Source organism: Rhineura floridana, chromosome 9 (genome assembly GCF_030035675.1).
Source record: "Rhineura floridana isolate rRhiFlo1 chromosome 9, rRhiFlo1.hap2, whole genome shotgun sequence".
Taxonomy (NCBI): Eukaryota; Metazoa; Chordata; class Lepidosauria; order Squamata; family Rhineuridae; genus Rhineura; species Rhineura floridana.
This window is the reverse complement of record NC_084488.1, coordinates 15,614,107-15,641,882: the sequence shown is the minus strand read 5'-3', so window position 1 is coordinate 15,641,882 and position 27,776 is coordinate 15,614,107. Positions and strand designations below refer to the sequence as shown.

The 27,776-nt window shown below is 39.4% G+C and overlaps 1 long non-coding RNA gene and 1 pseudogene across 1 annotated transcript; one reads left to right on the top strand and one right to left on the bottom strand.

Moving 5' to 3' along the window:
* Positions 1–20: 20 nt before the first annotated feature.
* LOC133364321 (uncharacterized) lies at positions 21–26,956 on the top strand. Its single transcript, XR_009757914.1, has 3 exons — positions 21–110; positions 24,551–24,705; positions 24,805–26,956. It is a non-coding gene; the product is annotated as an uncharacterized LOC133364321 (long non-coding RNA).
* LOC133364750 (5S ribosomal RNA) lies at positions 4,424–4,542 on the bottom strand (annotated as a pseudogene).
* Positions 26,957–27,776: the final 820 nt, after the last annotated feature.

The following is a 27,776-nucleotide window of genomic DNA, read 5'->3' as shown; positions in this document are numbered from 1 at the left end:
TGACTCACACTGACCTTCTGCTGAGCTTGAATCTGTGTGAGGAACTGAGAGAGAGAGAGAGAGAGAGAAAATGGCTGAAAATGGAGGGAGAAAGCAGCAGCAGATGGGAGGTGAGTGGGACAGAGTTAAAAAATGGGGGGGGCTTTCTTTCTGTTGTTCTCCAGTCCTGTTTTAAAGCAATTAGGCAGGGCTTACTTAGGTATTACAGTTTTTTATTATGTAGGAGATTAATACTTTGTTTAAAATTAATACTGATTTTTTGCAATGACCAAGTGGTTTGACAATAAAGTATTATATGGACTATATGTATTTATACATCTGCAGTGTGTGTATGGAGTCTTTCTAACAACTCTGTGATTGGTTTGGTGATTGGAAACCAAGACAACTCACAACAAGAAATAAATCCCCTTAAAATCCAGTAACCATAAAGCAAGAATAAACAGTTGGAAAACAGCCTAAAGAGGCATGATTCTGAATTTTGGGTTGGGTGAATGAAGTTTAATTATTATTTGATTTATATCCTGCCCTTCCTCCCAGTAGGAGCCCAGGACAGGAAACAAAAGTACTAAAAGCACTTTAAAACATCATAAAAAACAGACTTTAAAATCTATTAAAACATCTTTGAAAACATTTTTTAAAAGCTTTAAAAACATTTTTTTAAAAAAAGAAAAGGCTTAAAACATATTAAAAAGCAATTCCAACACAGACTCAGACTGGGATAAGGTCTCAGCTTAAAAGGCTTGTTGAAAGAACAAGTTCCTTATCACTTGAGGCTGTAGTTCTCTGCACACTTCCCAGTTTAGTAAGCCCCATTGAATACATCGGGACTTGCTTCTGAGTAAACAAACATTGGATTGCACTATAAATATCAATTACAGATTGTGTAATTAATAAACATATTTGATAGTCATGTTTATATAAATACTTCTTCATACTGCATCCCAATGAGTATTTGATTTCACACTATGGTTGTAGATGATTATTTCTCTACATTTTAAGTGTGCCCTTCTTCCTTGGGGTGGTCATGGTACTCTGTTGTTTTCATCTTGAGGGGAGGATAGGCTGAGAGATGGTGAGTAGCACATGGTCACCCAGTATACTTTATAGCTCATTTCCATTTTGAAAAATTAATTAAAACGATTTACATGCAGGCAAAGTTGATTAAGTAGATCAACACATTTAAAGTACATCCAATTCACATTTAAAGCCCATGGCTTTGCCTAAAGAATCCTGGGAAGTGTAGTTTCCCCCTCACAGTTATAGTTCTCACCACCCTTAACAAATGAAAATTCCCATGATTCTGTGGTGGGATTCATGAGCTTCAAATGGGTTTTGAATGCACTATAAATAAATGTTGTAGGTATGATGTGCATTCAAGAGTGAATTGCAAAGAAAATTTTTAAAAGATACTTTTTTAAACAGGTGGAGGGTTGTAGCTCATAGTTAGGGCATATGCTTTGCATACAAGGTCCAAAATTCAATTCCTGGAAAAGACTATTGCCTGGAATCCTGGACAGCCAATGCTAGTCCATGTCATGAGTACTGAGTTAGATGGTACAAAGTGGCCTGAGTCAGTATAAGGAAGATTCCTTGGTTCCTAAAATTTGGAAGAGACTCAAGGGCCACAGTGACCCCAACAGTTATTGATGTATTTTTATTTACAACATTTATATACTGCTTTAGTGTAAAAAATCTCAAAGGTGTTTACAGAAAGACTTAAAACAATAAAATTATTGGCAAAAGCGTTAAGGTCAGATATTTTAAAAAGTTCAAAATAATAAAACCAACAATGAGTTAAAAACATTTTAAAACACAATAGCTTCTACATGCCTGGAGAGGCTTGCCTCAAGAAAACTGATTTTAGCAGGTGCTGAAAAGAGGCGTCTGCCTAATGTCAATAGGCAAGGAGTTCCAAAGCATAGGTGCTGCCACTTTACAGGACTGATTTCTTACAAGGGCAGAACAAGTACTATGTGGCACCCATAACATGGAAAGCACAGCTTGAACTTGGCCTGGTAGCAAATCAGCAACCAATGCCGATTTCAGAGCAGAGGTGTAATGTGCTGTTAGGATCTCACTCATGTTAGCAATTGTGCTGCAGTATTCTGCGTTAACTGCAGTCCCCAGGTTAGGTTGTGCTGCATGGGGATTTCTGTGACCTTGGCTGACTGGCTGCTAGGATTGTTTTAGTTTGGGTTTTTGGTTATAAATCCTGACTGGTTGTGGGATGCGGAGTTTTCTGCCTTATTCATAGGAATCTTGTGGTTGGTATGGTATTGCATTTAGGAAAGTGTTACTGGCTTTTGTGTTGTTGTTTTTTCTATTTGCATTTCACTTATCTTTAACCTCACTCTGTTACGGCCATAGAAGCAACAGCAGTGGTTCCATGTGCTCAGGACAACCCCCTTAAACCCATTGATGATGCAGGGGCATCAAATATTTGCAGTTAGTGTAATACCATATTACACTAATGAGGTGGCCAAGTGGTTTTTCTGTTTGTGACCAGTAGTGCAGTAGCAAATTAAAAAGTGCAGGGTCTCTTCATGATAGTCACAGCCATGGCCCTCCTTTTTTTGCTGCTGCGTTGAGAATAAGATCCTTTTTAATGCCTTCTCCTATAACAATAGACGTCCCTAGCTCAGTATTGACTGACAAGATTTCAGATAAGGATCTCTCCCAGCCCTAATTGGAGACGCTAGGTATTGAATGTGGGGACTTTTGCATGCAAAGCATGTTCTCTGCCACTAAGCCATGACCCTCTTGTAAAGATAAAGGCATTCTTGATGGTAATATAACATTTAAAATACACTGCTGAACTATTTCTGTTACTGCTGGTGCTAATTTGCACAGGATCCCATCTCTTACCTCTCGGATTAAAAAGCAGGGAAATTCACTAATTGGCAAAAAACCTTGCGGTTTAAGAATGTACCTATAGCCCACATATCTCAGCTCTCTGAGATATTGGACTGCCCTACAAATTGGTCAAAATGCAAACACCATTTGGGTTGGTCTTTCACAGTCCAATCCACTTCCTGTGTAGCTTGGAAGAATTTGGTAACATGTGCCTCTGAGCATATGGTGAGTGGTGGCAACACCTGCAATCAGCCCAAATAACAGAAACAAGACATGTGCTGTGCTGATCTTGTTTTAGCAGGGAGGAAGCAACATTATTCAGACAGTTGATATCGTTGAGATGGTCACTTTGAATATGTCTGATTTCCTTTGCAATTTTAGTGAAGTTTCCTATAGGAAATCATTTTCTTTTGTTTCTATTTCTGCAAATATGTGTAGTACAGCAACACTTTGCAAAATTTACACTAAAAAAACTCCAAACATAATAATGGCACTGACTTCTGCGGAATAGTCTCCAGTGGACCTCAGGAGTGTGTCAGTTCGCACAAGATAAAACAGTGGAAGGTGAAATATATTCTAACAAAATGCTAGGTGTGCTCTATGTTTTTAATTGACCATGCCTACCTTGCCTTAAATGAAGTGGTTTAAACATAGCAGGCTGAAAACATGCATCCTCTTTTTCCCAACAGCTAGAGTTATTGCTCAAGTAGCAACATATTAGAATTAGTCTGATTTTACATCAAACTACAGTTTCAGATTCAACTGTTAAAGCACCCAAAATAGAAATAGAACATAACCTCCAATTTGAAACACAAAAGGCTGTCTTCACTATCATATGACACTGACCACTAAAAAGGCTTTGAAATTAATAAAAATAAATTTGACACAGATTTCTGGGATGAATAATGAGGAAAATAAAATGTTCTAGTTTAGATTCTCTGTACAAACAGTAGTTACACAGAAAAGAAGCAAAGTAAGAACACCAACAAACATACAAAAATATAATTCTCTACCTTTGGAGATTGCAGGTGTTGCCACCACACACCATATGCTCAGAGGCACATGTTACCAAATTCTTCCAAACTACACAGGAAGTGGATTGGACTGTGAAAGACCAACCCAAATGGTGTTTGCATTTTGACCAATTTGTAGGGCAGTCCAATATCTCAGAGAGGAGGTCAGGTCTCCTGCTCCCCTGGTGCATTCACTATAGCTGCCCAATTTCCCTGCTTTTTAAAGTTTGATAGAAATAGCTGTGGGCTATAGGTACATTCTTAAACCGCAAGGTTTTTTGCCAATTAGTGAATATATATATAAGACAGTTTTGAAAGCAACAAACAGAACTTAGCTTCTGTAAATGAAGCCCCTCTGAGCATTCCATCCTCAAAGCTCTATAACTGCCACCTTGGTAACAGCATTTGTATGTTAGCAGCTGATGAAGGTGGAAGCTGAAACGTTTTGTTAATATAATAAAAACCTCTGTTGGGTTAATCACAGTTATGTTCATATATATATATATATATATATATATATATATGCATAAGAGATGGTTTACTCTTGCTTTCCTCTAAGCCTAGGGCACCCGGTATTCCCAGGCGGTCTTCTATCCAAGTACTAACCAGGCCTGACCTTGCTTAGCTTCTGAGATCAGATGAGATCGGGAGTTTTCAGGGTACTATGGCCATAGGCCAAAATATATAATTATATATATTCTGTATAATTATAGTCAGCATGGATTTTTTTCATTCCGCAATGTTAAATTGAAAATACCCCCATACCACTCTGATGCTTTCCATAAGCTCATTTCAAAACAAAACCTTATAAAACTTATAGTCCTGAACTCAGAAACGCTTGCTTAACAACCCTCTAAATTTTCATGGCGATACACAAAACCGTCTGAGAGAATCGAGAGTTTAAAGTGTAAAAAGAGGGGTGGAAACAGACCCCTTTTGCACTTTTTTTCTGTCAGTGTTCTCATAATTTGTTGAAATTAATTAAAAATCAGCCATGTTCACAGAGTACCTGTAATCCCATAGTCTGACCTTCATCTCCTGCAGTTTAAAAGTTAAAAAAATATGCCTGGCTAATTTTTAATTAATACATTTAATAAATGTAACACTGAAGTTTATTATTACGTCAGGCATGCTCAGTAAGAACCAACTGTCAGTGTTCTAAAAGCCAGACTCACAGCAGTTTGGCTTGGCTAATCAGGGGGCAACACCCACACCAGACCTCCATTTTGCTTTAGACAGTCATGGCTTCCCCCAAAGAGTTCAGGGAAGTATAGTTTGTGAAGGGTGCTGAGAGGAGACTTATTCCCCTGACAGAGCTCCAGTGGCCAGAGCGGTTTAACAGTCAGCTGCTCTTATTGAAGGTCTGTGAGGGGAACAGGACATCTCCTAGCAACTCTCAGCACCCTTCACTAACTACACTTTCCAGGATACTTTGGGAGAAGCCATGACTGTCTAAAGTGAAATAAAGTTCTGGTGTGGATGTGGCCAGTGAGAGCTTTGGTTTAAATTTGGGTGGGACGCTACATGTGCCTGCTGTAGAATATGCTCAGAGGCACATGTTACCAAATTATTTCAAGCTACATAGGAAGTGGATTGCACTGCAAAAGACCAGTCCAAATTGTGTTTGCATTTTTACAGATATGTAGGGCAGTAAATATCTCAGACAGGAGGTCAGGTCTCCTGCTCCCCTGGTGCATTCACTATAGCTGCCCAATTTCCCTCCTTTTAAAATTTGATTGAAATATATATTGGCTATAGGTACATTCTTAAACTACAAGGTTTTTACCTATTAGTGAATATGTACATATATAACACATATTTGAGGCCTGAAGCAGAACATGGTTAGATAAAAATATAGTTTTCTTTCTCAGAAAGAGTCATCAATTAACAGAAACATAGAATAACAAAATACCATTCTATTGATTTCTGCAGTTTTGTAAAATCCTAACATATATTCAAAGAAGTGATTTTACTGAGGGCTTTGTGGGAGAAACAAAGAATTATCTCAAACACATAGAAAATTCTCAGTGAGGTAGCACAACAGAAGGAAACACAATACAGAGGTTGTTTTATTATCAGGTGCCTTGGACTACATATGAATTACATTTCTAGTGGCTAGGTCATGGGGAAATAAGTAACTTAATGATACCCCAGTGGATTAGCCAAGTGCTGTATATATGTAAATATAACAAAAAGTAATTTAATATACTGAAGATGCTAAAATTCTGTATATTGTACATGTTACTGAGTCTAGCTCTCATGTGTTTTATAATAAAAACATCATGCTCTGGTTTCAAAACTAAGAGTCAGGGGTCAGCAGAGTAGGAACACAGATATTTGGGCTGTGCTGCAAATTAAATTCCTATCAACTATGTTAGCTGAAGGCATGCATGCAAGCCTGTTTAGTATTAAATAGGCTTTTTAAAGCTGTTGCATTTTATATATAATTTACTGTTAAAATATAATGTGTATTTATGTATTGAATACCCACAGCGCTAGATTTGTGGATGAAGTCCCAAGTGAAATAACTAGTACTAAATGTGTGCAGCCATTTAATCAGTGAGTAATCTTCTAATTGTAAGATGCCTTTATAGGCTCATTGACAATCATGGTAATGCAAGCCTCAATCAATGTAGCTGTTAGAGTTATGGTATGCTATAATCTGTCTTAATTACTCACTGTTTATTACCAATAGATTAACTTACTTTTCTTGTTTTGTTTTATTACCACATAGATTGTATAACTATGATAACACCATAAAGGCAATAATTTTTCTAAGCACCTGACAAAGCTTAAGAATTGAACGCAAGGGAGAAAGACAGTACACATTGGCCTGCTGGATTTCATGAAAGGGCAATCTAGGCCAGGATTCTGTTTCCAATGATAGCCATCTCTTGGAAGCTCTCAAGCAAGGCCTATGGGGGGTAAACTCTTCATTGTCTGTGTCCAGCATCTGGTACTCAGAGGTGTACTGCTTCTCAAGGTGTAGGTTCAATTTAACTGCTATGGTGAATTGTTGTTGATAGACCCAATTAGCTTGGAGAAGAGAATATTAAATTGAGATGTGATGGTGGTCTTCAGCTATCAGAAGAAGATGGAGCACCCTTGTTCTCTGTTGCTCCAGGGGACAGCACTAGAACCAATGTGTGGAAATCACAGGGAAGCAGACTTCAGCTACATATTGAGAGAAACATCCTCACCGCATACATTTAAATCACATGGCTTTCCCCCAAAGAACCCTGGGAACTGTAGTTTACTCCTCACAGAGTTACAATTCCCAGTATTAGTCAAGAGGTGCTGTAATTGCATCCTCATCCTCCTCCTCCTCCTCCTCCTCCCTCCTCCCTCCTCCCTCCTCATCATCCCTCCTCATCATCCTGCCTTCCTCCCATTAGGAGAACAAGGCGGTCAACAAAAATACTAAAAACACTATAAAGCATCATAAAAACAGACATTAAAATATATTAAAACAAAACATCTTGCATCCTGCATTGCAAATCCTGCACTGAGCAGGGAGTTGGACTAGATAATCTCTGGGTTCACTTCCAGCTCTATCATTCTATCACCTATTCTCTGTGAATTTAATCAGCAATTTAAGCTAGTGAACACCATCATATCTTCTGTGTGGTGAAAGTACAGTAGTGAAACAGAAAACCATACTTGCACTCCCAGCAGGGCTACACTGCTTTCCCCACACAAATACAGGAATGATACCCAGACCAGCCAAACTTTCCCTGGCATTCAACCATTTGGACAGGAGCATTCTTCAAGGTCGCCCACATAATCCCTGCTGGATGGCCTGTAGCTTGTCTTGGCTGCCAACCAAGAAGCAGACTCAGGACTCAGGAAACTGGATTTTTCAGCATGAAGCTTTATTCAAAAAATCAGTACAGGGGTACAGCATCATACTGTAGGCATAAATCAAGGTGCAGGAATTCACTGGGCTTCACTCTGATACAAACTAGAGATGGTGGAAGCAGCAAAGACTAGGTGTTGCAACAGAGAGCCACAAACATTGCTAGGTTTATATATTAGAGATGGGTGTAGATTGCACTCTACAGATTAATTCTTAGTCTTTCTAGCCTTTATTGCTAAGTGCAAGTTCTTTCAAGGAGCTGATAAAAGCTTCTCAAGCTGAAGCTACCATCTGGCTTTTCTACATGACCTTAGGGAGATAGGAGCCAGTAACTCCGGCGACTTTTCTTTTGCTCCTCAACTAGATCTGGGCTGGATGCCAAGGCATCTTTATTTTCAGACAGTTCTGGCAGGAGAGGGGGGAGGGCTTCTGGGCTGTTCTCAACAATTCTACTAGCAGGCTCAGAGGGCTCTGAAAATCCTTTCCTTGTGCCATCATGATTCCCTTCAGCAGAACTGACAATCTCTTTTCTAAGTTCTGTACCCTACTCTTCTTCATCTCATTCCTGCCACAGATTCTCCTTGGGGCCCATGGCACAGCTTTTCTTAGAACACTGTGGTTCTCATTTGGACCTTGGACCTTCTAATGTTACGTTTCACATTGTGTCACAACCCAAATGCTAAGCAGAGCAACCCCAGTCAGAAACAGGACACAAATGCTATTATACCATTCATAGGTTGAGTTTTATTTTACAGAAAGGGCTAAGTCCAATATGTTGAAAAATCTGCTGAAATACAAACAAATGGCAACACTAAATTAGTATGTTCCCAAGATTCTACCTCTTTGTCAGACTCTAACCATGTAAAATTAAGAAATTGAACCATGTAGGTGAAAGGGTTGGTTTCAGGGCTTTCTCAAAGGCTGGATTGAGCCTTTCAAACAATGGCCTGGATCCAAACAGAGATGTAAGGAAGCAATAATTTCTGTCCCATTCTGGGCTTGTCGGAATCAGCACTGTTTTCATTCCACTAAAGTTTGGCTTTCTGCTTATCCATGTGGAAGCAAATGATACTGCTAAGTAGAGCTACGAAGAAATCACATCAGACTTTGAAATTCTGGGAAGGAAACTCAAGGACTTTGGGATCCAGATAGTTGTCTCCAGGGCTGTGGAGTTGGTACGCCAAACCTTTGACTCCGACTCTATATTTCTACTGTCCGACTCCAACTCCGACTCCACTCAAAATTGTTTCCAACTCCACAGCCCTGGAAAGGGCTGTAAATGTCTTTTTATATTGGAAGCTCTCATAGGAGCATTTTTATCGCTGCCTGAATATGCTCTGATCTTGGCATCACAGCATTTGTCTTCATCTGGGTCCTGTGTCGTTCACTGACACACAAAATGTTTTCCATCTTGAGTTATGGTGAAATGCTCAACTACAGCTGACTTCATGGGAAGCTTCTTTGACATTTTGAAATATATTTTTAAAAAATTGTCAATCAAAATTTATTTTGAAGTCGGAGTCGGTACATTTCTACCGACTCCGACTCCACCCAAAATTGCTTCTGACTCCGACTCCACGACTCTGACTCCACAGCCCTGGTTGTCTCATCCAGCCCTCCACAATTTAGAAGAGGAGTAGAAAGAGAAAGAAAAATACTCCGGGTGAATGACTGGCTACCCAGGTGGTGCTGATGCAAAAGATTTGGATTCTGGGACCATGGGCTACTCTTCCTGGAAGTTAGACTACTGGAAAGTGATAGGTTGCACCTCGCAAGGACTGAGAAGAACGTGCTTGGTCACAGCATGGAGAACTTTATCAGGAGGGTTTTAAACTGAATCCTGTGAGGGAGGGAGATGTAAATGTGGAGGGAACAATTGACAAAGGCTTATGCAAAGGAACTGAGAGAACAGCTGTAATGGGGCCCAATAATAGTTTTCATAAAAATGAAGGAAGCCAAACCATAAATCACATGCTCCTTGATGGAAAACAAACAGAACAACTTTGAATTCTTTACAGGAGGGTAAATGGAATTTGATAGGTATAACTGAAACTTGGTGGAATGACACCCATGACTAGAATACAGCAACTGAAGGATTCAAAAAGGACACAAGCAAGAGCAAGGCAGACGGAGCGTGCCTTGGATTTTAGGAAAGCTGATTTTAATAAAATTAGAACAATAGTAAGTAAGGTCCCAAGGCAAGCAACCCTAATGAGAAAAGGAATCCAACATGTGTGGGAGTTTCTAAAAGAGGAAATTCTAAAAGCACAATTGCAAACCATTCCAGCAAGGAAAAAAGGTGGAAGACAGCAAAAGAAGCCAATGTGGCTTAAAGAAAAGTTTAGAGTTGACCTGAAATAATAAAAAAGGACACATACAGTATAAGAAGTGGAAGAAAGGCCAGGCCACAAAAGAAGAGAACAGACAGGTAGCACAGAATTGCAGGGATGGCATCAGGAAGGCTAACCCTAGAATGAGATGAATTTAGCAAGGGATGCTAAAAGCAACAGGTTTGTAGAGATATATGCATAGTAAAAGACAGGAAAAGGAAATGGTGGATACTCAGTAAAGATGGCAAAATGACAACAGATGACAAAGAAAAGGCAGAAGTGATCAGTTCCTACTTCGGCTCAATCTTACCCTCCTGGCAAATGTGAAGTACAAGTTCAAGGGTGACGGTTACAGCTTGAGATTGATTATACAGCCACAAGAGTGGCTGTATAATATAGCCAGCATGGATTTTTCACATTCCACAATGTTAAATTGAAAATACCCCCCATGACATTCTGATGCTTCCCATAGGCTCATTTCAAAATAAAACCTTACAAAACTTATACTCCTCAACTCAGAAACGCTTGCTTAACAACCCTGTAAATTTTCATGGTGATGCACAAAACAATCAGAGAGAATAGAAAGTTCAAAGTCTAAAAAGAGAGAAAAAAACCCCAAAGCCCTTTTGGACTTTTTTCTGTCAGATTTCTCATAATCTGTTGAAATTCATTAAAAATCAGCCATGTTCATAGACTACCTGACCTTGCCCCATACTCTGGCCTTCATCTTCTCCAGTTTAAAAGTTAAAAAAGATGCCTGGCTGATTTTTAATTAATTTAAGAAATTTTGGCTTGAACCCAATGATAGTGTCGGGCATGCTCAGTAAGAACCAACTGTCAGTGTTCTAAAAGCCAGACTCACAGCGGCTTGGTTTGGCTAATCAGGGGGCCACACCCACACCAGACTTTGATTTCACTTGAGACAGTCATGGCTTCCCACAAAGAATCCTGGGAAGTGTAGTTTGTGAAGGGTGCTGAGAGGAGACTCCTATTTCACTGACAGAGCTCCAGCGACCAGAGTGGTTTAACAGTCAGCCACTCTGATTGAAGATCTGTGAGGGGAACAGGGCATCTCCTAGCAACTCTCAGCACCCTTCACTAACTACACTTCCCAGGATTCTTTGAGAGAACCCATGAGTGTCCAAAGTGAAATAAAGACCTGGTGTGGATGTGGCCAGTGAGAGCTTTGGTATAAATGTGGACGGGAGGCTACATGTGCCCGCTGTAGAATAAAAAGGAGGGGAAAATGCTGAAAAGCAATAATACTGTTTGGAAGGGAAAGGGGCTTCCGTTCTGCCCACCGTCCACCCACCCAAACTCCTCCCCCTCCCTTCCCCTCCCCCAGGTCAGTGTTAGACTATGACCTGGGAGACCAGGGTTCGAATCCCCACACAGCCATGAAGCTGACTGGGTGACCTTGGGCCAGTCACTGCCTCTCAGCCTCAGAGGAAGGCAATGGTAAAACCACCACTGAATACCGTTTACCATGAAAACCCTACTCATAGAGTCTCCATAAGTCAGGCTTGACTTGAAGGCAGTCCATTTCCATTTTCAAACATGATTGCACAGAAATAAATCCCATTGAACTCAAAAAGTATGCAAATGATCAAACCCACCCTCCCTTCTCCTCCTTCATATCCCCTCCCTCTTGCCCCTTCCTCCTTTCTTTGCCCCTCCCTACTCCCCTCCCCATCCCCTTCCCCCTCCTCACCCTCCCCTTCCTCCTCCCTATGGTCAGTTTTACCTATCTTAAGCATGATTGCATCGGAGTAAATACCACTGAACTCTATAAGAATGCAAATGATCAAACTTACCCCCCTACCCCTTCCTTTGTCCCCCTCCAATACACTCCTTCTCCTTCCCCCTCCCCCTCCTCCTCCCCCATGGGCAGTTTTACCTATCCTAACCATGATTGCATAGGAGTAAATCCCATTGAACTCAGTAAGCAGGAAAATGATCAGACTTGCCTTTCCCCTCCTTCCCCTCTCCTCTCCCTTTCTTCTCCCCTCCCTTCTTCCTTCTACCTCCTCCCCTGCCCACTCCAGCCCTTCCCTCCAGTCAGTTTTACTTATCCTAAGCATGATTGCACGGAATTAAATCCCACTGACCTCAATAAACATGCAAATGATCAAACCTGTCCTTCTCCTCTCATCCCCCTCCTCCCCTCTGCCCTTCCTCCCCTCTGTCCTCCTCCTCCTCCCCATCCCCTGTGGTCAGTTTCACCTATCCTAAGCATGATTGCAGGGGGGTAAATCCCACTGAATTCAATAAGCATGCAAATGATCAATCCATTCTCAGCAAACTTGGACAGGATCCCATTTCTTATCACCCGGATTAAAAAGCAGAGAGGCACATGTTACCAAATTCTTCCAAGCTACACAGGAAGTGGATTGGACTGTGAAAGATCAACCCAAATGGTGTTTGCAGTTTTACAAATTTGTAGGGCAGTACAATATCTCAGAGAGGTCAGGTCTCCTGCTTCCCTGGTGCATTCACTATAGCTGCCCAATTTCCCTGCTTTTTAAAATTTGATAGAAATATCTGTGGGCTATAGTACATTCTTAAACTGCAAGGTTTTTTGCCTGTTAGTGAATAGACAAATGGTCAAGGAATACCTAATTAGTGTGAATGAGTTCAGATCTCCAGGACCTGAGATTTGAAAGAAGAGCTGAATGCAAACGTGAACATGATGTGTCAACATCAGAAGCACAACATGAAACATTTTAATTCGAATCTCCAGGGACCAATAAACTACATCCTAGAGTTATGAAGAAACTGGATGAAAAACTCTCAGAACCACTGTCTATTATCTTTGGAAAATCATGGAGGATGGACAAAGTGCCAGCTGACTGGAGGATGGCTAATGTTGTCCCTATCTTCAAAAAGGGCAGAAAGGAGGAAGCTGGGAACTACAGACCAGTCAGCCTGACATCGATCCCTGAAAAAACTCTGGAGCAGATTATAAAATGGTTAGTCTGTAAGCACCTTGAAAACAATGCAGTGATGACTTCCCGGAAAGATGACTTCGCTTGTGCCTGCTTTTTGAGACGAGCTCTCGTCTCAGAAGAAGCTTTTTCAGTTTTAAAATCAGTCAGAACGTTCTTTTTGACTGGTAAAGATTTTCTCCTGGGCAGGGAGAAACGTAGAGATTAACCACAAAAGCCTGTTTCTGTTGGGAGGACTGGATTTCATTAATTTATGAGAGAAAGTTCAGCCAGCAATGCCGGATGGACTTCCAGACAAGCTCTAACTGATTAATGCGACACGTTTATCTTTTCTTCAAAGAAAAACGGACTTTAACAGGCAAGCATCCTTCTTTCTATTTTTTTTTCACTTGGTTTAAATTGTTGCAGCAAAAAGAGATTTGTCAATGAATCAGCTATAAAGAATTCCTGGGTGAGTTATAACTCTTCTCTTTTATTCACAAAATTAAGGAGGAAAGAAATTGAAAAAGCTTATCTTTGTTTTTATTGCAAAAAGCTGTCCTGGAAGTGCATTCTAAAGATATAAACGGAAGAGGGATTTCTATTCCGAGGAGAAAAAAATAAAAATAAATTTGATTTATGAACTTTGGAATATTATATGTCTGGGACTATTTTCTTTTTGGTCTATTTCATTTTGACGAATCTGCTTGTTCACGATGCCACTAACTGTTTTGATGCTGGGAACTAAATTTGTTTTGTATTCCTGAACATATAAGAGATAAGGCAGGCTGTTCTGTCTACACTGTGATGTCATCAAGCCTGGAATATTAACCCAATTGTTGCTGAAATAAGAAGTGTTTGTTTTGTTTTGTTTTGTTTTGTTTTCGTGGTTTTAAGAATGGCAATCAAGAAAGTGGCTGAGAATCTGGGAGTAATTATGTTTCAGAAAATAATGGATGAGATTGAGGTAACGAAACAAACCCTGAGACAGGGTAGAAAGGAAATGAAAATTGAATTGGGCAAAATGACGCAGGAGCTTAAAGAAATAGGGGATCTTGTGAGAGAGGGGATTGATGAGATTAGAGATGAGAAAAGAAAAATTAAAGGGAAGATACAAGCCCTGGAGATTGGAACAAATGTGGAATTGGAAAAAGATCTGGAGTTTATGGATATTAGAAACAAAGTTTACTGTTTGGAATTCAATGTTGTCTCTGAGGAAATTAATGAAGATATTAGAGATAAAGTTATCAATGTCTTGGATAATTTTCTGGACTGGAATGATGTGATGGATCTTGACATAGAAAAAATCTATGGAATTAACTACAGATATGCGACAATGGAAAAACTCTCAAGAGATGAGCCAGTGCATTTTGTAAAAAAGAAGAACAGAGATATGACTTTACAACAATATTTTAGCAACATATTCAGAATTGATGGCAAGGAAATATTTGTGATAAAGGAAATTCCCATCAGACTCTTATTATATGACTATGGCTACGACAGCAAGATTATTATGGGATACTGATAATGGAAGAATGGACACTGAAATTACTGGACTTAACAGGACTATTGAAGATGGAAGATGGGATTAATATTGATAATGGAAGAATGGCTATTGAAATTATTGGACCTAACAGATTTGATGAGATGGATTAATCGATATGTTTATTTGGACTATGGGTATGACAACAAGATTATTATGGGATACTGATAATGGAAGAATGGCTACTGAAATTACTGGACTTAACAGGATTATTGAAGATGGAAGATGGAATTAGCATTGATAATGGAAGAATGGCTATTGAAATTATTGGACCTAATAGATTTGAATGAGATGGATTAATCGACATGCTTATTTGGAGAAAATTTGATAGATATATTTCTCAAAGAATTGAAACCTCTCTTTGACTTTTTGTGGAAAGAATAAAGTAATGTTTATGAGATTTGATGATTAATTAAGATAACTACTGGAGGAAAGTGATTTTATAATATAATTTAAGAGACAGGATTGTTATATATTGTAGACCTATAACTGATCTGCGACAAATCGGAAGTCAACATTTTATTTTACTGTTTAATCATTTTTGTTTTGTTTTGTTGTTTTTTGATTTTGTTTTGTTTGTTTTATGAAAATTTGAATAAAAATTATTGACAAAAAAAACCAATGCAGTGATTACTAGAACCCAGTATGGATTTATCAAGAACAAATCCTGCCAGACTAATCTTATCTCATTTTTTGATTGGGTAAACTCCCTAGTAGACTGTGGGAATGCTGTGGACATAATATATCTCGACTTCAGCAAACCTTTTGATCAAGTGTCCCGTGATATCCTGATTAGCAGGATAGCTGAATGTCGGCTAGATGGAACAACTATCAGGTGGATCCACAGTTGGCTACAGAATCATACTCACAAAGTGCTTATCAATGGTTACTTCTCAAATTGGGGAAGGTAACAAGCAGGATACCACATGGCTTGGTCCTGGGCCCAGTGCTCTTCAATATATTTTTATTAATGACTTGGATGAGGAGGTGCAGGGAATGCTTATCATATATATAGTTTATATAGTTTATTTGCGGTCATTGTCCCATACAGATAAAATGGATTAAAATACAAGGGTTAGAATACAAAAAAGAAATAAAATGAAAATATTAAGAGATACAGAAGGTACCACCGGAAAATTAAATTATTTACATGAAGGCAAGCTAATAAAATAGTTATTCATAAGTGGCATAAAAGAAACTGGAACTTGCATAACTTTGTATTGATACCATCACTTTAAAAGGTTTGCACGTTTAATCTGAGCTACATACACGAATTTAGCTACCTCTCTCGTGTATTGCTCATTCAAACCGGACAAGAGACAAGTTATAAGTAGCTCAGAAGCTTTACTGGAATACTTTGCTATAATTGGAGAGATGTATTTGTGGTGGTCCTGGGTATATAATGGACAAGCCAACAGGACGTGAGAGAGAGTTTCCGGGACCCCCTCATTACACAAACATAGGCGGTCAAAAGGGATCCTCTTGTATCTACCTTCCATTATTGAAGAGGATAAACAGTTAAATCTGGCTTTTATGAACGCATGGGAATATTTGGGAATTGTCTGGAAGTCAAGATAATGCACATATTTATGGGCATCAAAAGATAGAGAGTGATATAAGGGTGAACAAGTTTTAAAAGCTGCTGCCATGTCACATTGTCGGTCTATATCCTTTAGTCTGGAGCAGATGGTATTTCTGGCAGTAGTTACATCTAGGGAAGCTAGATATTGTAAAGAGAGGCCTAAGAAAGTTTATCGTGAAAAGAGCTCATCCAGCTGGATATAAACGTATCTTCCCAGATTCCTGCTAAATAACCCGGGGTTTGATTATATGCAAGTTTGCACCAATAATTAAAGGCTAATATCCAGGCCTTGCATTCAATTGATGTTAAGCAAACTTCCAATCTCAACGCAGCGCTTGGGACACAGTTTGGTAGTCCCAGAATTTGGCACAGAAAGGTCGAGAGAACTGATTCTAAAAGGGGTTTATAGGCAACAATCCAGAGGGGGACGCCATACAGTAATTGGGGTATGATTTTTGAATTCAAGACTTGTATGGCCGCGGGGATAAATTGTCCCCCTTTAGTATAAAAATATCGAATGATGTTTTTTGTGGTGGTCCGGGCTGAAATTAGTGCCCCTCGGATATGAGTGTTCCAGGAAAGATTTGACTGAAACAGAATGCCTAGATATTTGTAGGAGGATACCTGGGCGATCGATTGACCGTTTATTGACCAGTTGGGGACCTTAGAGGATTTGGAAAAAACTACTATTTTAGTTTTGTTGTAATTGATATCTAGTTGATTTGCTGCACAATAGGCCATAAAGGTACTGAGCAAGCGTTTTAGGCCAATTCTGGAGAAGGATAGTAAAGCCGCATCATCGGCATAAAGGAGAATTGGACAACTGTGCTCATTGATCTTGGGAGAATGGAAGGAAGGGGAGAGACAACTAGCTCTCATGTCATTGAGAAAAAGGTTAAAGAGTAGGGGCGCCAAAACACAGCCTTGCCTTACTCCTTTTAGAGTAGGAATGGTGTTAGACAACCCCCTATCTATTCCGCATCGGACTCTTAGGGAGGTGTTTTGGTGAAGTTTGTAAATAAGAAAGAGCAGTCTTTTCTCAATTGATGTATTCACCAGTTTATTCCATAATATTTCTCTGGATATCGAGTCAAAGGCCGCTCTTAAATCCACAAACGCTGTGAATAAGCCACTTCCCACATGATTCTTGTATTTCTCCGCCAAATGGAATAATAAGGCACAGTGATCGATAACCGAATGACCCTTCCTGAACCCTGCCTGTTCACAGCCTAAGATATTTTCTTCCTCTATCCATGACTCCAGTTTGTTTTTCAGATGGCTGGCATATAATTTTCCTATAACTGAAAGCAGACTGATTGGTCTGTAGTTGTTAGGGTCTTCTCTAGGGCCTTTCTTATATATTGGTATTATTACTGTTTCGCTCCAAGCCTCTGAGATAAGTCCTGAGTTGTTTATTAATGTAAATAAGTTGGCTAAAACCGGGACCCACCAATCTTGATGGTTTTTTAGTAGCTCTGGAGGTAGATTGTCTCCTCCCGGTGCCTTTGTCACTTTAAGCTGAGAAATTAGGTCTAGTATTTCTGAATGGGAAACAGGAGCCCATAATGGCACTGTATCCAGAGCAAAGTTAAATGGATTGTTTAATGGAGATGGGTGTGCAATTTGCTGTATAGCTAAATAGTGTTGTTCCCAAATATAGGGAGGGATATTACAGGGAGTATAAGTTGTAGGCCTTAAGTTTCCAGATACTAAGGACCAGAATTTTTTTGTATCTTTTGATTTAGCTGCTTGTATTAGGGAATTCCAGCCTATTTGTTGGAATTGTCTCTTTTTTTTTGTTATTATAGATTTGTATTTGTTTTTGGCATTATAATATTCGGGGGGAAGGTTTGTAGAATTACAGTATCTGTACTTGTACTTGTGTTTTTGCTAATTTACATTCTTGATCAAACCAATGAGGAAAATGAGTACTCAAGCTCGATTTTTTAAAGTGAGAGGTGGAAATGATAGAATTTAGAGCTTCAGAGAGTGTATTATATGTAGCTAAGGCCTTTACATTGTTCAGAGTATTGCTTAGCAGGGCTTGGGATGCCAGTGCTGGGGGGGAAGCAAGATACTCTGCTATCCTGAAAGCTACCTGGGGGGACCATTTATTTCTTTTGTACAATTGTTTGGCGGAGTTGGAAGACACGTTGTGTTTTGCTTCTAATCTTATTTTTTCATTTATTCGAATTGCAAAAGTTAACGGAAGGTGGTCGCTGTCTTGTCTAGTGCCTATTGAAAAGTTAGTTACAGCCTTGAGCAATCTGAAGGGAATTATTATGTAGTCTATCACACTACTTCCTCTGTTGGAAATAAATGTGAATTCGTTAGATGAATCCCAGATATTTAAGCCATTTAATATAACCAGACCGCGATTCCCTACCACACGAGTTAAGCAAATTCCAGAATAATTTACCTTGTTATCTTTGGAGGACCATTCCATATGGTTGACAAACCATTCATTGTCCTCCCCCCCACACAGCTTAGATGAAAATAGAATGTCGTTATTGGGGCCAATTCTGGCATTGAGATCGCCCATAATAATTGGTAGAGCCTTCGGATAGGTGGCCTCCCATTTTAATATGTAGGTATCTAGTTCTTCCCAGATTTGATCTGTTGCTGCCTTCATTTTAGATGGAGGGATATAAACATTGAACAATAACAGGGATAAAGAGTGCATTGTAAGTAGTACCGCTCCGGCAATATTACTACAAGGAGTTAAATGGACCAGTTGAACCATCAGTGAGGTGGAAATCAGGATTATTAGGCCTCCCTTTGCTCTGCCTTTAACTTCCGCAGATGACTGTTGTGCTGGGAGATGTATGGGAAAGTATCCATCCAGAGTTATTGCTGAGGTGATCCATGTCTCCTGGAGTCAGATAACGACAAATTTATGTAAGTAACTGGTAAAATCAGAGTTATTGACTTTAGAAGACCAACCCGCTATGTTCCATGAAATGAATTTTAGAGGTAATTCTACCCCGGTCCCTTTTCTGGTTGTAGATGTAAGAGGAGGAATGGAAAGTGATGGAAGATTATTTGAGGAAGATAATGTATATGAAAAAGGTCAATGCAACTCTTCTATTCGATTCAGAGATCCAGAGTGGTCTACAAATATTGCTCCCGATGCGTTAACTGAAGTTGGAATGATATTATTCACGTCCTGTGTTTTATTTGTCATGTGGACCTCCAGAATATGTGAGAACTGCCTCTGGGTTCCCCTGGTATTCCGTTCTTCTTGAAACTCCAAAAGTCGGTGTATTAATTGATATAGCTTGTCAATAATTAACGAAATTTCAGTGGTCGGTAATTGAGAGTATGTTTCCTTGAGTTGTAGTTCTTCCGGAATCAATTCGCACAGGAAAGTTGTTGGAAATTGAGGTGCGGAGGGTAGGGCTGAGACGTTCTGGCCCGTTGGAATGGTTTGTTCTGAGTGGGGTTCCAGGGTATCGGTAGTGATAGAGGAATCAGTCTCGAGGAGAGAGTCTTGAGGAGAGTAAGTGTTAAGGAGTATTAGCGGAGTAGGAGAGATAGAGTTTATATAATATCTCTGTATACTTAATCCTCTTTCCTCAAACTTCTCTCTTAATGAATATATCTGATTGACATCCGATATAGAGTGAAAGGTGATTATCATTCGAAGGTAATCCGGATGCAAGGATACATTAAGCAAAGACCTTATATAATTTGTATTATGTAAGGGTTGAAGGAGTTGGGAAAAACATTTATCCAAAAATGAAATGTTAGGATATAATGTCTTGCAGCCGGGGTACTTTTGCTTATATGACACTGCTAGTTTATTCTTTTGCAATACTAGGTTCCATGGGTGAGTTTGTGTGTTAATAGAAAAAGCTCTTGGATGTGCTCTTGAGAACTGTTGTTTCGACCCAGAGAGGGTGTCAATATTATCAGAGTTATTTAGTAGTTCCGTGCTGATGTTTTTGCTCCCTTGGGCGGGCAGATTTGCAGTCCTGTTTAAATGTCGCTTGTTTTTAGGGTTCAAAGAATTTGAATCTAAAAGTTTAAATAGCGGCTTAAAATTCATTTTTTTGGAGGAAGAGGATTTAGGGTTTTTGATGTTTTTAGATTTCTTAGTCTTTTTATTATGATTTAAAGTTCCATCAATAGTACACAGTTTCTTGAGGGCCTTGATGTCTTTTTCCATTGTGTCTTTCAAATCCAGCTCCATTTGAGTCAGGGTGTTGGTGGAAATTGTTGGGGGGCTTTGTCCATTTGGATCCTGGAGAAGATGAGGGCCAAGAGATTTCACCAGGGTCGTAAGTAGATTGTTTGTTTCAGCAAGAAATCCTTTAATAAGTCTCAGTTCTTCAGATATAAGGGATTGCCATCCTGTGGTGGGGTTCATGGAAACCGGAGGGGGAGTAGATGTATGTTTTTCTGTTTCCAAGCTCAAATCCGATAGAAGTGGTAAATCGCTTTGGGAGTCATGTAGTGAATCAATTGTAATCATCTCTGATGTTGGATTCTCCAGCCAGTCTGCAGAGGCACAGTTAAACTCAGCGTCTTGGAGTTCCTCTGCCAAGGATTTGGCAGCCATTTTTGCAGCGTAAGCTTGCACAGAAAAGGGTTTTTCTATCGTCCATTCATGTGATACTGTAAAAGCAGGGCAAGTCTCTTTATCATTGTTAGAGACTGCTGGAATGTGAGATAGATCTTTTCCACTCAGAAAGTAGTCCGTAATTCTTGTTTGGGCAGAACTCTTCATTTTATCTCCCTCCAATACACTCCCCCGCTTGCTGGTATTTCCTTAACGAGCGGATGGCTAGCCGGGACTTATCAGCCTTCCGTGACAGGAGAAGATAGACTAAAATTTGTTTAGTAAATACACTGATGTTACAGAAGCTGTGGAGAGGGTAGTAGCTAAAAACAGTTTCTGTCAGTAGTATTAATTAAAGGATTTAGATAGAAAAAAAGCGGAGGAGCTGAAACGAACGTCTCTTACTGGAAGAGGTAAACCTGGAAGTCGGGAATGCTTATCAAATTTGCAAATGATACAAAATTAGGAGGAGTAGCTAATACCTTGGAAGACAGAAACAAAATTCAAAGGGATCTTGATAGGCTGGAGTATTGAGCTGAAGACATTTAAAGAATGAAGTGTAACAGGGATAACTAAAAAGTTCTACACCTGGGAATAAGAAACCAAATGCAGTTATGAGATTGGGGATACTTGGCTCAGCAATACGACATGTGAGAAGGATCTTGGGATTTTTGTTGATCACAAACTGAATATGAGCCAACAGTGTGATGTGGCTGCAAAAAACACAAATGCTATTTTAGGCTGCATTAAAAGAAGTATAGTTTCCAAATCAAGTGAATTATTGGTTTCCCTCTATTCGGTATTGGTTAGGCCTCATCTTGAGTACTGCATCCAGTTCTGGATAAGATGGATGCAGACAAACTGGAACAGGTTCCGAGGAGGGCAACTAGGATGATCAGGGAAGTGGAATCAAAGTTCTATGAGGAGAGACTGAAAGAACTGGTCATGTTTAGCCTTGAGAAGAGAAGACTGAGGGGAGATATGAGAGCACTCTTCAAGTGCTTGAAATGTTGTCACACAAAATAGGGCCAGGGTTTCTTTTCGATCCAGAGTGCAGGACACAGAATAATGGCCTCAAGTTACAGGAAGATTTCAGCTAAACATTAGGAAAAACTTCCTGATGGTTAGACCAATACGACTATGGAACCAATTACCTAGAGAGATGGTGGGCTCTCCAACGTTGGAGGCAATCCAGAGGCAGCTGGACAGTCACCTGTTTGGTATGGTTTAACTTGGATTCCTGCATTGAGCAGGGGGTTGTACTCAGGCCTTACAGGCCCCTTCCAATTTTATGATTCTATGATTCTGCTAATTCCACATTATTCATCATTTGGCTATGACCACAACATAAGTAATTAATTTCAATGCATTTCAATATAAACATAAAAACATAAAAAGCAATGCAGAAAATAATGTAACTATTTCTGTAATGTACGTGGACTAAAACAAGAGCAGTGGCAGTGAATACCACTAATATTTGCTTTTGTGATTTCCATTCTTGACTTCGGATAAACATGTGAATGGCAGGAATTTCTGCTCCCATTTCTATTTCTACAAAATTCTCCAATATCCCTAGAGCCAAAGAACTAGTTCCATATGCCAAAGACTCATTGATGTTTCATGGAGAATAAGTCATCATGCTCTACTGCAAATTTATTTTAATGATTGGGGGTTTCTAAAGTAATTTGTTATCTGGCATAGGGCTAAAGAGGTCAAAGGAAAACATTCACAAATTTCCAACCCATAAATGTCCAAACACTTGGTATCCCTAATGAACCTTTTTAGATCCCAGCCAAAATACAGTAGTTCTGGATGCATGATCTAAGTGAATTACATAACTCTTGATGGAGATGCATGGTCATCCTTATCCCCAAGAAACTGGGTTTTTCAGGAACAGGAGACAGGGCTCTTAGGATTCCTCAGAATAAATAGGCCCTCTTGCTTTGCCACCTGTCATATTCAAGGGTAAGTATGTGCTAGAATTTCACCCAATTTAGATTTGGTACTGAATTTTATTTATTTATTATCCCATTCTTCCTCTATTAATTTGCTTATTCTCTGTCATTGAGGATTGGATTTTTATGTAGCTGTTATCCTTGGCTATTTTTGAAAATGGATTAAAAAAAAAAGAATCCACCTCTAAAATATTAGTATTAAGAATGATAATTTTATTGATAGTTCCTTTCATGTACGAATATTTTCTTTCAAAATATTGATATTAATATCTATTTTGTGTGTGTGAGGGGAAAAAACAGATTGGTAAAAGCAGAGGCCAGTGGACAAATCAATACTGGTCTGTTAGGTCAATGGAATGCTTTCAAACCAGCACCGGCCAACAGATGCCATCCCTATACAAGGGCATGTCCTAATGGTTTAAAATAGAAAAGAACACTCAGATATTAATGCTTCCCATCTGGGAGATTCTTGAAATAAAGTGGAGAGATCATCTGAAGTGGGCACACATAATGGTTCAGTTATAATTGAAACTAATGCTAAGACCAAAGGGAATTTATCTTAATTCAGGTTTTGAATACCGTTACAAACTGCATTTTGAAATATTAGTGTGAGCAGTTACCCTCTAACCAGTTTTAGTTCTTCTCCTTTGAGTTAACTTTAATTATTTGATATACAGATTGAAACTGATTACTTATTCCCAGTAATCCATTTAATTTGTTAGGGCTGTCTATTTGTTTGCCAGTAACTCAGCTGATACAGAAACTATGTGGTTGATCTTAAAGGAATGTTATTTGAACCCAGAGATTAATGCCTGTGTGGATTTAAGAGAGTCTTGCACCCATCCCTAGGAATTTCAAGATATATTGGAACAGGTAATTGTCATAAAACATGAGACAAAAAAATCCCCTTGTGCCATCTTTCAGTATCTAAAAAGTCATCTTTGGTGGCAAAATATATATTTGTAGCAGAAAATAGAATTAAATGAATAAAAGTTGATATAAATGGCTGTCAACAGTATCATAGATTGCTAAATGTCCTACAGTATTAATTTTCAATAATTGCTATACATTTCTACTTGTATCTGAGTCAATTCCCATCCAAAACAACCAGTGAATGAAATGTATGATTTTATTTTGTTCAGCATGATTGCCTACTCCCAGCAGTTGATATTTGCAAGTTTAATTGGTAGATTAATCAACCAATGCATTTCACTTCAGTTCTATGTATGCTTACCCAGAGCTTAGTCCCACTGTGTTCAATGGAGCATACATCAAAATGTTTGTAAAGCCTTAGTTAATTAATTGTGTGTGCGGGGATTTAATTTAATTGGTGATTTTGATGGGGATATAATCCACATACATCCCTCCATGAGTGCAAGTGACTGCAGGGCTGAAGATCAGCATAGGGTTCAAGGTAGGCCCCTCTACTGGAACCATCTGCGGTTGGGTGGTTCCTGAGTAGGCCAGTTGCCTATTCTGAATGGAGTTGTACTCTCTCTGAAAGAACTGGGTTTTAGAGTTGCTCCTGGATCCATCTCAGTTGCTGGAGGCTCAGGTAGCCTCAGTGGCTAGGAGTCCCTTTTACCCATTACAGCTGGTATACCAGCTATGGCTGTTCGTGAACAGGGATAGCCTGACCACTGTGATTCATGTACTGGTGATAGCAAAACTCAATTATTGCAATGTGCTCTATGTTGAGCTTCCCTTGGACCCAGTCCAAAAGTTCCACCTGGTGCAAAATGCTGCAGCTAGAGTGTTGGTGGTGACACACTAATGCCAGCACACAAAACCAGGGCTTAAGCTTTCATTGGGTGTCCGTATGTTACTGAACCAAATTCAAGGTTCTTACATTAATTTACAAGGCCCTTAACAACTTGGGTCCAGGATACCTTAAAGACCGCCTGATTCCTTATATCCTTGGTCCATCATTCAGGTCTTCAAGAGAGTCATGCTTAGTGGTCTCCTATGGCTTGGATGCACAGCTTGTATCCACCAGGAGCTGTGCATTCAGAATTGTGAACCCAATTCTTGGAACTTCCTTCAGGCTGAGATCAGACAGGCATCTTCCCTTTTGAACTTCCAGTGCTGGTAAAGTCCTTTTTTATTTCAGCAGACATTTTAAATAAGTTTTCTAATTGTATCATTAATTTTAACATATATTATTGATATTTTGTCTTTTGTCCTCAGTTTAGAGACTATGGTGTTAAGCTGTATATACATTGCTGAAATCCATAAAATATAAAAATGTTAAACCAGTGGAGAAGGAAGAAAAGAAGGCATCATCCAAGTATACCCATGGGGGATGGATTGTGTCTTTGGTTCTCCTGTGTTATCATAATGGACAATGACAACAATAATAATAATAATTTCATCTAATACTCTGTAGTACCATTTGTTTTCTGGTTATATTGTCATTTATCACATGCTTCTTTCAATATCCTCAGAAGCACATCTTTACTTTGATTTGGGTAATACACACATTTATTTAAATTTCATTAATTAATTAATAGTAAAAAGCAAATGGCTAAACAACTAAATATCTTTAGTCAGTTGACAGCCCTATTACTATCCTCTATGTGTTAAACAATTCAACCAATATGCTAAGCCATAGTATAATGTAGTCCAGCCCACTCCCCAGCTTTGGAAAGAAAAAGGGGCTATATTTTGAAAAACCGACAAATGATTTTGATTGCCTCCATTATTTTCATATTCCATTCAGCACTTTCTGAAAATTACTCCCTTTTGAAATCTGTCTGATTTGGCAGCCAAAAACCAAAGTACTCAAAACCATAAAACGTTAAAAAAAAATGGAAACTATGCTTGACATTTCCCTAAAAAATATACTCCTTTCCACATAGATATGACTTGCTTGAGGGTAACATCAAGATCTGGTTCGTACTAGCATGTTCATTACTTGATTGCAATAGCAAGGGATGGGTTGCATCGTTCTTAGACAACTGCAGACTCTCAAAGGGCCAACACTCTTGCTTGGAGATGAGTGCTTCTTCTTTGCTCCCTGACATCCCTCCTGACATGCTCCTTGTGCCATTGGACTGGTGAGGCAGACTGGGAGGCACTTGGTTCCTCAGGCCCAGGGGAAGAACTTAAAAAAATAAGAAGAGCCTGACGTAGCAGGCCAATGATCTATCCAGTCGCGTCCTGTTCTCACAGTGGGCAACCAGATGCCCATGGGAAGCCCGCAAGTAGGACCTGAGTGCAACAGCCTGTGAAGAAAGGTGCCTGTGAATATCCCAGTACTACTTCTGTGGCACCTGGTGCTGTGGGATCAAGTTCAGCAGCCTCCAGTATCAGACTCAAAGCCAGGAACCTGATCCATCCCATCAGCCAGTGGCCTTGTGGCTTCTGTTTCAGTCTGCTTGTCACTGCTAGACTCCAGGGTCATAACACCAGTTTTCCCAATGGAGGGATGTAGGAAGTGAGATAGAAGTAGACAGAGAGAATCTTTTCTCTCTTTCTCATAATGCTAGAACAGGGGAACATCCAGTGAACCCACAGTGGGATATATGGGACTTACAAAATGAAATACATCTTCACACAGCAGATAGTTTAACTATGGAATCTGCTACCACAAGATGTACTGATGGCCACCAACGTGAACTACTTTAAAAGACGATTAAACAAATAAATGGAGAATAAGGCTATCATATCCCAATGTTTAAATTCTCAGTCAGCCATGAAGTTTGTGGGTGGGCTTGGCCCAGTCACTATCTTTCAGCTTAGCTTACCTCATAGGAGGTTAAGTTTAGTAGGGGAGATAAAATCACGGATGTTGCTCTGAGTTTCCCTGAGAAAGGATAGGATATAAATAGCAGCAGCAGCCTTTTCGCATGTTCTCTTTAGAAAGCAAAATATAATGCCAGTGAAGAATATTTATATTGAGTTTATAGCTCTTTTCTTGAAATTTGGTTTCTCTGTTGCTCCAATATGCTTTTTTATAACAGCTAGCCAGGACATAGCCTGGGTCAACATGACCAGGGTCCAACTCATCCCTTATATACGAAGTTGGTCAGTGCAGTCTGCCAGAGAGCTTCTCTTGCAAGTTCCAAAGATGTCAGAAGAAGAACATAGAACAGGGCTTTCAGTGTGGCTGCCCCTGTTCTGTGGAACAGCATTCCTGTTGAGATTCAACAAGCACCAGCTATCTGCACGTTTCAGAAACAACTGAAGAAATTTTTGTTCAATGGGGTATCCCAGCTGGATGAATGGATCTTTGCCATGGGTGGCTATTTTTTTTTTTTAAATATAAAACTGCTTTTTTGTGTTTTAAATTGTTTTTAGCTGTTTTCATTGTACATCACCTTGAGATGCTTGTGTGGAACGTGATAAATAAATAAATAAATAAATGGTATCTCAGGGAATGGTTCCATTATTATTATTATTAATTATTATTATTTAAATCTATGCCGCCCCATAGCCGAAGATCTCTGGGCGGTTTACAACATAAAAATCAATATACAATATAAAATATACAATTCATATTTGGTACAATTAAAAGGAAAAACAATACATCACATTTTAAATAAACATAAGTAAACAATAAATCTCAACAATATATATAACATAATAACAGAATAAATAAAAGAAACCAAACATAGCAGTTATATCTACAACCTTCTCCAATGTCTCATTGTTTCTCGCCACCTAGCCCCATCTTCCATAACCAATAGCACTATAAACATTTCTTCCATTGTCTTCTGTCCCCAAAACAACCCCAAGATGACGCCAAGTGCAATGCTAAGTGCGCACTTAGCGGAGCCGAGGTGCTGCCTCAAGCAGCTCTCCCCCTTCATATACCGACAACACTGGGACTACACAATAAGCGCTGCCTTTAGTGACCGAGACTACATATGTTCATTCATATGTTCCTCTCCATTCCCTTTATCCGAATCATAGAATAGTAGAATTGGAAGGGGCCTGTAAGGCTATCTTGTCCATCTCCCATTGCTCATAGATGTATAGTGTTTCCGAGTGCAGGGCTGGACCTTGAATGATGCTCACACTTCACAAGACATTGCCAAGGTAAGTTCACCTGGCCACTTCATTGATGTCATTCCACTCCCCCTCCCTTTTTTTTTAATGGAGAAAAACATTTCCAGGCCACTGAGCCATTCATTTTATTTTAACTAAAGTCTGCTATG